General features: G+C 52.2%; 1 long non-coding RNA gene across 2 annotated transcripts; it reads right to left on the bottom strand.

The window, feature by feature from the left end:
- Positions 1-5,973: 5,973 nt before the first annotated feature.
- Positions 5,974-8,339, bottom strand: LOC139704646 (uncharacterized). 2 transcript variants are annotated; one of them, XR_011706483.1, is made up of 2 exons: positions 7,749-8,339; positions 5,974-6,227 (listed from the first exon to the last, which is right to left on the bottom strand). It is a non-coding gene; the product is annotated as an uncharacterized lncRNA (long non-coding RNA). The 2 variants fall into 2 exon arrangements; XR_011706484.1 differs by lacking the exon at positions 5,974-6,227 and adding an exon at positions 7,082-7,342 and having other exon boundaries at positions 7,749-7,839.
- Positions 8,340-14,560: the final 6,221 nt, after the last annotated feature.

Genomic DNA, 14,560 nt, shown 5'->3' on the forward strand with positions numbered 1-14,560 from the left:
GCTCCCTTGGCCTTCCCTCCCCTTCACTTGTGATACAGTCCTCTTGCGTGATTTTGGTGTCTGACTTTGAATTTTCTTTCATTGGAACACAAGAACCGAGGTGTGGGGTTTCCCTGTTCCCCTGTGGCACCAGGATGCAGGACTCGGGGTGTTCTCCTATTAGAAACACCTGGTGCCCCAAGGAATCCCACCTGGGCTGGGAAGTGGCTGGGCAGAGCAGGCTCTGTTTCTGCAGAAGGTGCGCTCCCGGGCTGGCTCACACCTGGGCAGAGTGCGCCTGCTCTGTCCCCAGACCGCTCTGCCCCTTGCTCTCATGGGGGAGCTAGGGCTACACCTACACAACTGGCTAGTTCTAATTGGGGCAGGAAAGGGAGGGGCTGTAGTTAAAATGGCATTGACTGGATGTGACATCACATTCAAGGCTGGACGCTATATTCCGAAAATGCACCACTGGACCTCTAGTTCTCACAACCCCCCTTTACACCTTTGGGGATCACTTTCGCTTTGTTTTTGTGCCCTTTGGTCCTGCCCTGCATCCTAGACATATTAGCTTGTTGAGGTGGCAATTGCACATAATAATGAGTCCTCCCCTTTTAGCAACTCAGATAGCGTCAATGTCTATAACTTAACTTCAATGTCCCCTGCAAGGGACCTGCGCTCCAGGGAATGAAACTCTGGTTGGACACAGTCTGGGGGTCCCTGACCACCAGGCATCCGGTCTTGCAAGACCATCACTGAAGTAAAGTGTTGCTTTCTGCTGTCCCTCGTGTCTCCTAGTCCACTCTATGGGCTTGGACAGGTGAGCATGTTCCTCACCCAGCCCCCATCTTAGAAATAAAGACACACTCATTGGTTGGGGTCCCAGCCCACTGGAGTCTTGGAGGGTTGGACCTGCAAGGGACCTGCGTCTCAGCCAAGACCACTGACATCTCCCTAGCCCCTGGAGGGAAATGGAGGCTCTGCCAGGATCCAGGTTGGACCAAAGGACACCCAAAGTGGGACAGGCTTCACTTCATAATCCAAATTGTGAAACTGCGCAATGCTTTTTCTGTAAGATTCTTAATATTTAAAACACCATTGAAGGTTAAAGCAAATAATAAATATAGAAAAAATAATCCAACTGTAAAGGACTAATATCATTAGAATGCAATGAATTTAAGCTAATGAAAGAAAGAGTCAATCCACCTACCTGCTCCTGCCCCCCTGTCTGCCCCTCCCCTGCTCCTGCCTCTCCCCTGCTCTGCCGCTCCCCTACTCCTGCCCCTCCCCTGCTCTGCCCCTCCCTGTTCCTGTACCCCTTCTGCACCTGCCCCTCCTCTGCACATGGGCCTCCTCTGCACCTGGGTGCCACTGTCTGGCTGGGCACAAATGCCGCAGTCTGGCTGGGCACACAATCATGAGCCACCACACAGCTTGTAGATTCAAACAGCAACTCTTTATTCCCGAACTCACACCAGCCGTCTACAATCACGTTCTGGGGAAATCCACGTTCTCTGCCCAAATCCACTCCCACTGGGCTTCTGTCTCCCAAAAAATACTGTCTGAATCCCGTGAGAACTCAAGGGGAACTCAGGCAGCAGGATACGCCCTATTCCCAGCAGGAATAATCTTAAACCTGGAATGCCCTAAACCCGATTATCCTAAACCGGGAACGCCCTAATCCGCCCTGGTCCTTGAGCAATGTCACCTACATTCAATGTCACTGCAACATGGGGTACGCTGGCAAGGAAATTGTCATACCTACTTGGCTAATGGCTCCCAGCATCTCCCCCCTTCTGATTAATTAAACAACAAGCAATGTGGCTTAAGGACCGTGCCTGGTAGGTTGTCCAATTCAACATATTGTTCTTACCCGTCATCAGAAAACTGACCTTTAGGCGTCAGCCTCCTGTCTTAGGTTGATACCACTGCAATTGGATCATACCCGTCACTGACTACCGGTCCAGCATATAGCCATTGGCCCCCAAATTTTAGACCATCACTAGCAGAAGGGAGGAGGATACAGAAATGCCACGACACCAAGCCAATTGATGGCTCCTTGGGAAAAATTGCATCACTGGTGACACCATCAGCAAAGATATGCCAGCATTACCACAATTCGCTGCACCAAACGATAGTTACATAGTCCAGGCAAGTTCTGTAAGCAGTTTAAAGCGGAGGAATCTATCAATATGTCCATTTCCTCCCAAAATCCGTTTCCTCCCAAAGTAAGTTGACTCCTTGATTGAGCATTACTTGTTGAGTTAAATTCATTGATGCATCAGTTTATACAGTTTACTGTGATAGCTATCATAGAAGCTGTAGTTTGGTTTTATCTTTGTCTTCACCGGCACTGGGATGAAGATAGGAATTCTGGCAATGATGCTAAAGAGACATTATCCTGAAAAGAATTATTAAATATAATGAAAAGGAAAGGTGAAAGTAAATAAACAGATCTGTTAACCTACTTTAAAAACAATCCTTAACAGCTGTTTACCTAATTTAAATTAGTAAACAAACTGATCTGTTAACCACCTTTAAAAACAATCCTTAACAGCTGTTTACCTAATTTAAATTAAACCATTTAAATCACGTGAATAAAAAAAATAATAATAATTCGGATCCATTTTTTCATTAGCGCTCCTCATATAAGAAATATGGACATACGCACATACAGACATGCAACACAAAACACAAATGTGCACACAAACGTACAACACATAAGAAAATAGTAAAGGCCTTGTAGCTTTACCTAGGTGAAATCTCCATTGCAATGTTTAAAAACTCCACAGTCAAAAAATAAAACTGATCAGAAAAACATTAACCTAGGTTTGTATGAGCTCAAAAAATAAAAATAGAACTTTATGATGTGGGAAAAATGCAATAATAAAATAGATACTGAAAAAAGCATCCTGGTTAATCACTGTCGCAGATGTAAGAATAGCCAAGCTGGAGCTCTGGATATCAGCTGTTATGGATTTGAGTCAAATCATCTTCTTTTTGGACTGTAGAAATTGCTTTAGTTAATCTCTCTGGAATCCAAATCGGCTGCTGTTCTCCCTGTAGAAACACAAACAGAACCCCGACTCCAGACAATCACTGGGTCAGGACCTTTCCATTGTCCTGTTAGATTATCTTTCCAAAGTACCTTAGGCTTATGTACATTTTTTTGGATACATATGCCTTTCCACAGCACTAAGTCCTGATGAATCCAAATTTAAAAAGTTTAGAGTAAAAAACGTTATTTTAAGTTTATCTTTGGGGGATATATACCCTTTTCCAATTCCCTCTTTTTGTTTTAATAAGTACATTTTAATCTTATATTTTATCCAATATTTGACTTTTCTCTTCTACCTTTTTCTATCTTGAATGTCTGTATCTAATAGTTGTCTTAGCTTTTTGTATTTTTTATCTGAAATATCTTTATTTGACATTTTTAACCATTTTTTATCTTGTTTCTATCTTCTAGTTTTTTTCCCTAAGGTTTGTACATTCACCCTTAGTTGCTTTTTTTTTCCTAGTTTTGTTTTTTCCTATTTTGTGGATTTAAAATTCTTGTCTTCCTACATCTTCTTTATCTTCCTACATCTTTGCTATCTTTTTACCTTTCTGTACTTCTGTCTTCAAAGTTTTTCACTTCAAATTTCTAATATTGTTTCTCCAAATTGCTTTTATCCTATTATCTTCCCATTTTCATGGGTTTTCTTTCTTCCATCATGAAGGCATCTTAACCACCTTCACTTTAACCTTTTAAAGCCTTTTGCAACTTACTTAGACATTTTACAACTTTTTACTTTACCACACACAGATTATCTCATCTAGAAACATTTCTTTTCTTATAACCTTCCATATTAAAATATATTTCCACATCTTGAATCTTTTTATCTCTTTTTTATTTTTTCCGCCATGAAGGTATCTCAACCACCTTCAATTTAACCTTTTAAAGCCTTCCAATTATCATCTATACTGTACTTTTAAATGTACTTTTTCACCACCTACAGCTTCACTCTTTTAAACGAGGCTTAGATTTTGTTTAAATCGCTTTAATGTTAGTTTACATGGCTGCCCTTCAACCAAAGGCTTTTTTTTTTTAAACTCCATTGAGAAGCTTTGTCTCAATCTGCCATGTACAAATACCTTTTTCTTCTTTCTTCCTTTCTCAAGCTTTTAAAGTAAGTCTAGTTTCCTCAAAATCTTTTTAAATGGCATTTTACAACTTTTACTTTACCACATAGAGATTATCTCATCTAGAAATATTTCTTTTTCCTTTAACCTTTTATATTAAAATATGTTTCCACATCTTGAATCTTTTTCTCTCTTTTTTAACCATTAACCCTTTTTATAAATTCACATTTTGAAACAACTCTTATAAAATTTCTGATTTAGACAAATTACTCCACTTTAATAAGATGAAAGACTTTCATGTTTTTTATGATACTATAATACTATAATTGAAACCCAACTGAAAATTTTTCTACTCTTTGTATATAAATTACACATGATAGAATCTTAACTCTTAGTAACCTTGTTTTAGCAAAGACAAGACCAAAGCAATATTAAACCTTTTTTCCATTCACCAATTTATGAAAACACACATAATGTTTAAATATATTACCTTATGGAACTTAATAAGTAAAGAGTACTTGATTTCATATTTAGTGGTTGATATTTTAACACTTTAGCTTTGTAAATTAATCAGATGTCTGTAAAAACCAAGGTCTTAGACAAATGTAGTAAACAGAAGTAGCCATCTTTTTCTTGAAGAAAAATCCTTCTACAGGATACCATGATGGTCCCATTGATATACTTAATAACTCGTCTTTAAAAAGCCAAGGGCTACATTTTTGTATTGTATCAACATATGCCCTAATTGTTCTTGGTCTTACTGGGGTGCCTCCTTCCTCTAACAATTTCTCTTGCTCGGAGGCAAACAACTTCAAACCTTGAGTCAACCATTTTCCCCAGTTTGCCTGAGAAAGTTCTAGGAACAGGCAACTTGAAATAAAAACAAAATAAGTCAAAACAAGAACACATTGTTTTTTTAATTGATCACCCATTCTTTCGCTCTTCCTCAGGGGCGAGCAATTTCACTTACCTCTAAGCTTCAGAAGTTCCCCGCACGGGACGCCAAATGCCGCAGTCTGGCTGGGCACAAATGCCGCAGTCTGGCTGGGCACACAATCATGAGCCACCACACAGCTTGTAGATTCAAACAGCAAGTCTTTATTCCCAAACTCACACCAGCCGTCTACAATCACGTTCTGGGGAAATCCACGTTCTCTGCCCAAATCCCTCTCCACTGGGCTTTTATCTCCAAAATATACTGTCTGAATCCCGTGAGAACTCAAGGGGAACTCAGGCAGCAGGATACGCCCTATTCCCAGCAGGAATAATCTTAAACCTGGAATGCCCTAAACCCGATTATCCTAAACCGGGAACGCCCTAATCCGCCCTGGTCCTTGAGCAAGGTCACCTACATTCAATGTCACTGCAACATGGGGTACGCTGGCAAGGAAATTGTCATACCTACTTGGCTAATGGCTCCCAGCACCTGGGCCTCCCCTGGACCTGGGCGTCCTCTGCACCAGACCCTCCCCTGCACATGGGCCTCCTCTGTACCTGAGCCCCTCCTGGACCTGGGCTGTTAGGTGCAGGGCAGGTTGAACTAAGTTGTCTGCAGGGCACGTTGAAGGAATGTTAGCTGCAGGATAACCCAGGCACTCAAACCCCCAAATGTCTGGTCCTTTATCATCTGTTTGCATCAAGTCTGAACACTCAACCCCACTTGACTGGGAAACCCACATCTGAACCCTGCTGCATTTTCCTGAAGGTAGAAGACGACACCCTTAGAAACTACTGTATGATCCGATCACTGTACGCCAACAAGGCAGCTTGCAGACCCAGAGACCCCATTAGATTTGGGCTATAAAAATTCCCTCCTGCTGCTGCCTCTCTCTTGCTCTCTCTCACTTTTAGTCTCTCTCCCTCTCAATCTCTCTCTCTCTCTCTCTCTCTCTCTCTCTCTCTCTCTCTCTCTCTCTCTCTCTTCTCCTCTTTCTCACTACTGCAATACAGATCTCTTGGTCACTCCAAGTGCTGTGGTCACTTTCCTTTCATGGGCCTCCTCTGCACCTGGCCCTCCCTGACCTGGCCCTTCCCTGCACCTACACCTCACCTGTGACTGGTCCAGATTCCACTGAGACTGCATTTATAACAAGCCACAGTGCATCCAGGATGGGGAAGGTCCTCTGGGAGTAAGAACCAGCGAGACCTCTGGTCACAATGGTGGCCAATTCCAGACAGACTTTAGAGAAGGCCCAAGTCCAGGGGCATGAACACAGCCAGTGAGTGCCACTCAGCCCAGGCTGCACCCCAGAGCTGTGTCCTGGAGACCAAGCCTGTGGTGCCTTCACACACACCTCCAGACCCCAGGAGCACGTCTCAGATCCAGAGTCCTGGGTAGGCCACCACAGAGGTGACCCCCGACCTGGCTAACCTCAGGCTTTCCTGGGTAGAGGCTCCTGCTCCCTGAAGGAGTGAAAAAGGCCCAGAGGGACCCATCCAGATGTGGGGGGCAATCTATCCACCAGGAAGGCAGCACAAAGGGTGGTTCCTTGAGGGGGAGACCCTGGCCTTCAGTGGAGCCCAGGACACCACTAAGCAGGTCTTTGGCCACCTGCAAGGACAGGTCTTCCCAGTGCTCCCATTAGGACATCATGGGGCGCTGGCATCCCAGGCCACTCTGAGGTCCCAGGTCCCCTTCTGCTGCTGGCTGGCAGTGGGACTGCAGCTGGGGCTGCATCACTGTGACATTACCTGATCTCAGTGTCCACCAAAACCCCCATGGGAGGCCAGAGCCCAGCGCTCCCTGCTGGCACCATGCCAGGGTTCTGCACGGGCCACACCCCGTGGGGGCAGTGGTCAAGCAGCAGTGCAGCCTGCCATCCCGAGTGGCAGCTGTCGCCAAACAAGCCCCTCCACCAGCTCCCCCAGACCCAGCAGGCCTCACCACCAGGGTCCTGCCCCCAAGGCCACCAAGGTGGTGTGGGAGCTCCACTGCACCCACCCAGACTGTCACGGAGAGCTCAGTCCTTGTCCCGGATGCCACTTCATGCCGATTTATTAAGGAGGACACGGTTTTCAGGAAAAGAAAGGGAGGAGCAAAGGAGAAGCGCAGAGGACTCAGTCCCAGAGGCTGCGGTTCTGCCCCTCAGGAAGCCGAGGGCTTTAAGGAGCCATTCAAGGCCACAGGCCAGCTGTGCCCTGCCAGGTCCCAGCTGTGCCCTGAGGTGAGCTGCAATTCACTTCTTAGGTCCTCAGCAGACACCTCCTTCCTGAGGTGGGGGTGTTCAAGGACAATCCCCTAGGGGGAGAAAAGACAACACAGTCCCCCCATCTCCTTAGGGAGGGGAGAGGGGAGAAGAGAGGAAAAACTGCCCTTTTTAATCCTCAAACCAACAAGGGCTCTATTCAACAGGTGAAGTGGACCACTGCCACAGAGTGCTGGTACCCGGCCGGCTGCCCAGCAGGCTCCCCGCTTGGGATTGGTGAACACAGGGGGCCACAGCTGGGCACTCCAAGATGCCCTCTGCAAGCCCAGGAACCCCTGTCTGCAGCAGCCTCCAGGATGGGGGTGGCCCTGTGCACTGGCTCTGCCCAGCCCCTGGTCACGGCCTGCCTGCCTGCAAGAGCAGATACCCCACACTCACCCTACGCCCACATGTGCACCCCACCCCACACCCACACACCATCCACCACACTCGACTCACCAGGGGAACCCAACCAAGCTGCCAGCTCCACACTCCAAGACACGGATGCTTCCAGAGATCCTGTCTTCCTCCCTCAGGACCCCCCAGTGGAGTCCTTGGGGACTTGGTGGGACACACTCTGCATCAAGACAGCCCTTTGGGGTAGCCCCACACCTTCACACCGGCTCCATGGCTTCAGCTACACGGGGACCTGCCTCCTGCCCACCCCCAGCAGGATGTCACCACAGGCCTTTCCAGGAAGAGGCCTGACCCCCACGTACTGGGCAGTGACTGGGCACTGCTGTCTGTGGACTTTTTGGAAGCCTGGCCCAGGAGTTGGGAGGGGCCTCTGTCGGCAGGGCTTTTTGTGAAGGGCTCTCCTACTGTGTATGTGTGTATGAGTACTATGATCTTATTGGTTATTACGATAGCGACTTTCCACAGTGGTAGACCCAGCAGCAAAAACTCCGAGAACCAAGGGCGTCCTGAGCTCACAGCCCTGTGGGCAGCAGGGGACAGCACTGGAGAGTCCACACCCAGTTCCCAGAATCTCTGCCCACCAGCTGGAGCCCATGCACAGCAGGAGCCCACCATCTGGAGGCTTTGGGGGCTTTGAGGTGACTGCACAGCCACGTAGGGCACTGTGCCTTGGCCTCCAGCAGCTTCTCCACAGAGCCCGGCAGCCCCAGCAGAAGAGGAGCCAGCTCTCCACCCCAGGAGCCAGAGGCCACCAGCCTCATCCTGGCCCGAACCAGTGGGCTGCACCCCCAAACCTCCCAACAGGAAGGACCCCCAGAGACCTTTGCCTCTGAGAGAGCAGGTAACTCTCCAGGCCCCACTCAGTCACCCAGGAACAGGAGCGAGAAGCACAGGAGGGACACCCAAAGTGTAAGCAGACACAGCCACAAGGTTCAGCACCCTGTGGAAGCACAGATAACCAGGACGGAAACAGAGCCAACAGGTCAGCTCTCACTCCCCAGAGTCCATCCCTCAGGCCCTGGGGGATCCCTCTCTGGGCAGGAAATGGCCCCTGGTTACAGAAGGGGCTCAAATTTCACAGGGTACAAGGAGGGCAGCTTAGTCATTGGAGACTGAGGACCTGGGATTGGACAGTCCTGAAACTAGTTGTGCAGGTTAAAATTTAACTCAGGAAGCAATTGTAAAAAGTTGGAAACTCCTTGTTACCGGGAGGAGGTAGGGGATCAGATCCCACCCACTGCTCTTCTTCTTCCTCTGGGATTCTTTGTTTCCCAGAGTTTCACATTTACTTATTTCCCTCCTTCCAGGACTAATGCTCAATGGGGAAGGGTAATGTCTTATCTTCCCTCCCTCCTCCGCCCCAGGCCCTTCCCTTCTCCCCAGGGCTGTCTGGGGGATGTTCCCACCTTTCACAAGTAGGGTGGCTCCTGGGAGCCCCAGCTCCACTGGCAGCCTCAGAGGGGGTCACGGACCACCTGGGGCCTGGGGGACCTGTGCTGGCCTTTCCTGGGAGCCTCAGGAAGCCAAAGGACAGCCCTGGAGCTGGCCTACTCCCTGCTGCATGGGGGCTTCCCGGTAGGCACCCAGAGGGCTCAGGGAGGGCCGGGGCACCCCACCCGCACTGACCAGACAAAGGTGGTGCCTCTGGCCTGTCTCAGACCCCTCAGGGCTGCAGGGCCTCGTTCCAGGGGAGGACTATGCCCAGGTCTGGGTCCCCGGGCAGCCCTGGCCTCTGTGGTGCCGGTTTCTGCTGCCCCAGTGGCCCCTGCTGCCCAGAAGCTCCCCCAAGCCGCACCCAGGCCCAGACCTAGTCATTGTCAGGGGGTCTCAGGCTGTGGTTGGATACAATGTCTTACATCCAAGTACAATGTACTCACCACAGTGGTGCCACCCTTAGCAGTAACCAGAGCCACTAGACAGGCTGCCGACCCTGGCCTGGCGGCCCTCCTCAGGTGTGGGCGCTCAAGGCTGCTGATCCCACCTCACCCTGACAGTTTACTCCTCTAGGTGAAGGACTGGGTTTCACAGCTGCACACCAGGAAAGACACCTGCCCTGCCAATGCCGCCCAGCAAGGCCACCCAGCTCCTCCTGGGTCTCCAAGGCTGAGGCAAGCCACGTCACGGACTCCACTGTCCTTGCTCTCAGGGCAGGAGTCCTAAGCTCAGCAGGCTACAGACTGCTCCCCATGTTGTCTCAGGACCCCCAGCACCTGAGACCCTCGACGCTGATGTCCAGCCTGCCCCAGTGGCCCTGGCCCCAGCTCTGAGTGTGCAGAGACAAGGAGCACAGGATGGTGTTCCCCGAAAGCCACTGCAGGGTCCTGAGCACCTCACAGTCTGCTCACACCCCACCCCAATCTCTGGACTCCAGTCCTGCTGAGCCTTGCAGGCTGGCCTCCTCAGCCCTGGTGTCCCCTGGAGCAGCCCACTGCGTGGACTCCTCCCCCACACTCCCTGGAAGCCCCCTCCAGCCCTCGCTCCGGGGCCATGCTCAGTTATTGTCAGGGGACATCAGACTGTGTAGCTGACTATGGGTACCACAGTGATGCTGCCCAGAGCAGAAACTGGGCCAGCTGGATGCCCCTCCACAGCCCCAAGCCTGGCAGCTGCCCCTCTGGGTCTTGGGCCCCCTCAAGGCCACTGATCTGACCTTGGCCAGGGAAGGATAGGCCCCTCTAGCGGGAGGTCCAGATTCCAGAGCAGAGGCAACTGTCCACATGTCCATGCATGGCTGGAGGGGCAGAGCAGGGGCGAGGAAGAGAGAATCACAGAGCCCCTGCATGGGGAGAGGGCCCAGGGCAGAGCCAGGCCAGGGTCCTGCAGGGGACTGGCAGTGCGCCCTGCCGCCAGCATGGCCAGGTGGTGCCTGCAGCCCCGGGGTGATCTGAGACAGGCCACAGCAGGGCCAGGCCTGAGCGGAGAGGGGCCCAGGTCCAGGGCCCTGGAGAGCAGCAGGAGCTCAGAGGCCCACAGGCTGCTCCAGGGCTCACGGGCCCCACGGGAACTGGCCCTCCCCAGGCTCCACCCTCGCCCCCCACAGCAGGGAAACTAGGGTCAGGACAGAGGCCAGGACCCAGGGGACCAGGTGGCCAGGCACCCCGGCTACATCAGGCTTTTGGGACCAACCTGTAGGAGAACCCCTTCCTGCTACAATCTGGGCCTCAGGGGGACTCAGGTCAGTTCTGGGGGATGTCCTCCAAGCCCCACCTACAGCTCACCATCCAGAGCACATCCTTCTGAGGGGCCCAGGGGAGATGGGGCAGACAACCCCAGGCCCTGGGGACAGACCATATTGTTGGGGCCTCTGTCACTGTGTCAGTGGACAGCAGATACCACAGTGATGTGACCCATGTCCCAAAGCCATTGCCACTCCCCAGGGCTGGGCTGGTCACCTCCACCGGTTCTTCCAATAGACTTAGGAGGCTACTGACTCCTCAGCAGCTGCTGTCGGAGCTGCAGAGCCCGAGCAGGCTCCAGAACACGGCGGGATGGCCACACCCAGCCCCTGGCTGGCACCCAGTGTCCAAGGAAGAAAAGGGTATGAATGCCCTGATGTCCCAGCCACATGCCCGCACCCCAGAGGCCCTGTCTGGGGGCAGAGGGGCTCCACCCCACCCTGCTTAAAGCCACAGGGGACAGGATCCACTCCTCACAGAGCTCCTGGGGAGCCCTCAGAGTGTGAACAGGGAGGACAGTCACCTGGGGGGTTCTCAGGAGCCCAGCACTCTCTCCAGGGACGGCATCTCTCCCTTCCCTCTCTTCTCTCCTCATGTCCCCTTCCACAGAACAGTGGGGACACCATCCAGGAGGGTGGCATGTGGGCACGGGGCGCCTAGGTGATCGGCTAAGAGGCTGTGTCACGGTGCACTGTGAAGTGCTGACTGCGTTTGGCCAAGTCGGCTCCCAGGTGCAGGCTGCAGAGCACACACCTGCCCATCTGCTGTCCTCGCTGAGACGACCCCCAGGCCAAGGAACCGGCCACCCCCCCGCCACCCTGGGTCTGCCTGGCCCCAGGTGGCCCACCCCTTGTCGCCCACATCCCCCCTCTCAATGAGCCAGTCTACCCAGCCCTACTCACGTGAGACCCTCACTTACTGCTCACCAGGAAAGGCCTGACGTCCTGAACAGATCCTGAGCAGCCCTGAATCACAGTGGATACAGCTGGGACGACCCCAGTGAGAAGAGCTCTGCCCAGAACTGCCCACGGCAGCTGGGCACCACAACCCACACCCGCCCTAAAGGGTCTGGGGCCTCCACCTGCAGGACTCAGGTGCCACTCCCCTGCCTCCCTTCCTGAGAGAAGGAGCCAGTGCTGCTTGCAGGTGGGGGCAGTGGGCCCAGAGCAGCCTGACCCCACCCTCCAGGTTCACAGACCCAATGCCCTGCCCTCCTGGAGCCTGGAGCTCAGCCAGACTAGGGCACAAGACATGCCACCCTCCCCCTGGGCACCTCAGCTCACAGGAAGCAGATAAGTTCCGGGCCAGCTCCGGGAGAGCCCCCTTCCGGCCACCCCTTCCTGCCAGGCCCTCCTTCCCTCCTGTTCTGCACAGGACAGCACAGGGGCAAATGCAGCTTTGTGCCAATCAGGGGCTGCCCTGCACACACCAGGGCCTCATCCCAAGAGGGTCATGGGAAGCCTGACTGACAGCCACTCATCAGAGCCACAGATCACGGGCCACCTAGTAGGGCCCAGCCCTCAATCTGCGAGTCTCCAGGTGGACAGCACCAGGTCTCATAGGATCAGGGGACCCCGGCTGCTGCTGCTGCTGCAGAGCTGATGCCTTTGCGTGGTGTGCAGGGAGCCCCCACACGCCGGGGGTCAGAAGCACACTGTGCAAGCACAGGAGACCCGTGCTTGCTTTCTTCCCTGTGCCTTTAGAAGGTGGGCACACAGGCATCAGGGTGAGGTGGTGGAGCTGTGAGTGTACGTGACAGCATACATATGGCACAGAGAGCTGGGGCCAACAGGCTGCAGCATGTGGCAGGCAGGACCCAGGTGCATGCCAGGCAGAAGAGCTGTGTTAGAACCTCTAGAGGGACCACCAAAAGTAACAAGGGGCAGAGCTGAAGTGCAGCAGCCTTGCTTCCCCAGCCCCAGTGCTGCTGCGCTTACAAAGCACAACCTAGAGACTCAGGCAGAACCCAGAGCCACAGAGGCTGCCATATGAGAGCACCATCATGCCAGCCTAACGGGACCTGGTGCCCCATCGAGGGTTGTGCTGCACGAGGTCAGAGTGGCTGTCTAGCAGCTCCCTGCAGTGTCCCTGCAGCCACACTTTCAAGGGAATGAGGGTGGGGGATAGGGTGGCCAAGGGCCCTGCAGACCTGTCCAGAATGAGGTCCAGCACTTGCCTTAGGGGTCTCCATATCCAGACGAAGCCACTGAGCCCCGAGCCCCTAGGATGAGCAGCCCACAGAGATCATCACCCAGGACTCAGCACAGGCTGGGAAAGGTGACAAAGATTAAGCCATAGAAACACCTGTGTAGAGTCACTTCTGGTATCAACTTACATCACATTCTCCTCCTTCCAGGCAGGTACGGTGTGGCTGGAGGAATAGGTCACTGGGTGTGCCTTTGGGGTCACACTTTGTCCCTGTTGAGCAGGAGCCATTTCTGCTTCCTGGTGGCCACTCCCTCTGCCATGACGTTCTGCGTCTCCTCAAGCCCAGAGCTGCGGTGTTGGTGGTCTATGGAGTAAGACCTCTGAAACCATGAGCCAAATACACTTTCCTGCTCTAAAATTGTCCTTGCCAGGGTGGTTGGTTTTGTTTTGTTTTTTAATCACAGAAGCAAAAAGGCTGACTACAACACTCTGCAGAGGCAACATGTAGAGTTGGGTTGTTTTTATTTTTTTTTCTTTTTTGAACTAATTTATTTTTTGATGATATAGATGTATACATTTTTGTGCAATGGCCACATTGAACCAATTAATAGATGCATACTTATTCTTTGTGATAAGAACACTTAGATTCTACTCTCTTAGAGAGTTTCAAGAACATGTTACATGCCGGGTGCTGTGGCACATGCCTGAAATCCCAGCAGTTTAGGGGGGTAAGGCCAGAGAATCACAAGTTCAAGGCCAGGCTCAGCAATTTAGTGAGGCTCTAAGCAACTTAGCGAGACTCTGTCTCAAAATAAAAAATTAAAAGGGCTGGGGATGTGGTTTACTGGTTGAGTACCTCTGAGTTCCATCCCTGGTACAAAAAAATAAATACATAAAGTTACATTGTCATCACCTGTAGCCACTGTGCTCTAAGACAGCGCCTTGAGCCCTGGCCCCTAATGGAGTGTGTCTCTGGGGCCCTCCCTCACCCTCCGCCCACTCCCAGCCTGGGCACCACCCTTCTCTTCTTCAGGCTCCACTAGCAGGTGGGACTGCGTGCTGTGCCTGGCCTCATTCCTTGGCCTGATGCTCTTGGGGTTCATCACGGGCTGCAAGGACAGAATCTTCCTCTGGGAGGCCGAGCAGCCTCCACCGACACACGGGCATGTTTCCCCTCCTTTCTTCAGTCCGGGTTGGGGCCATGAACACGGCGGCGACGCCCCTTCAGCACGTGCTCTGGTTTCCCTGGATGAACTCCTCTCACCAGCCACAGTGGACACCGTTAATGTAGGAAACAGAACACAGGGAACCCAGCACAGGTGTGACCTGCCGGTGTGGCAGAGGCCTCAGGATGAGCGAGCAAGGCACAGAGACGTCGCCCATGGGCTCTGAGGCGCAGAGCCGCTGGGCCTGCAGAGATGCGCTCAAGGACACATGTCCAGGACACAGTCCTTAGTCCACTGTGACCCCAGAGCAAGAATGGAACCCCCAAACTGCTCTCCTACCCAACCAAGGAGGTCCCACAAAGAG

The sequence above is a fragment of the Marmota flaviventris genome, chromosome 2 (genome assembly GCF_047511675.1).
Source record: "Marmota flaviventris isolate mMarFla1 chromosome 2, mMarFla1.hap1, whole genome shotgun sequence".
NCBI classification, from domain to species: Eukaryota; Metazoa; Chordata; class Mammalia; order Rodentia; family Sciuridae; genus Marmota; species Marmota flaviventris.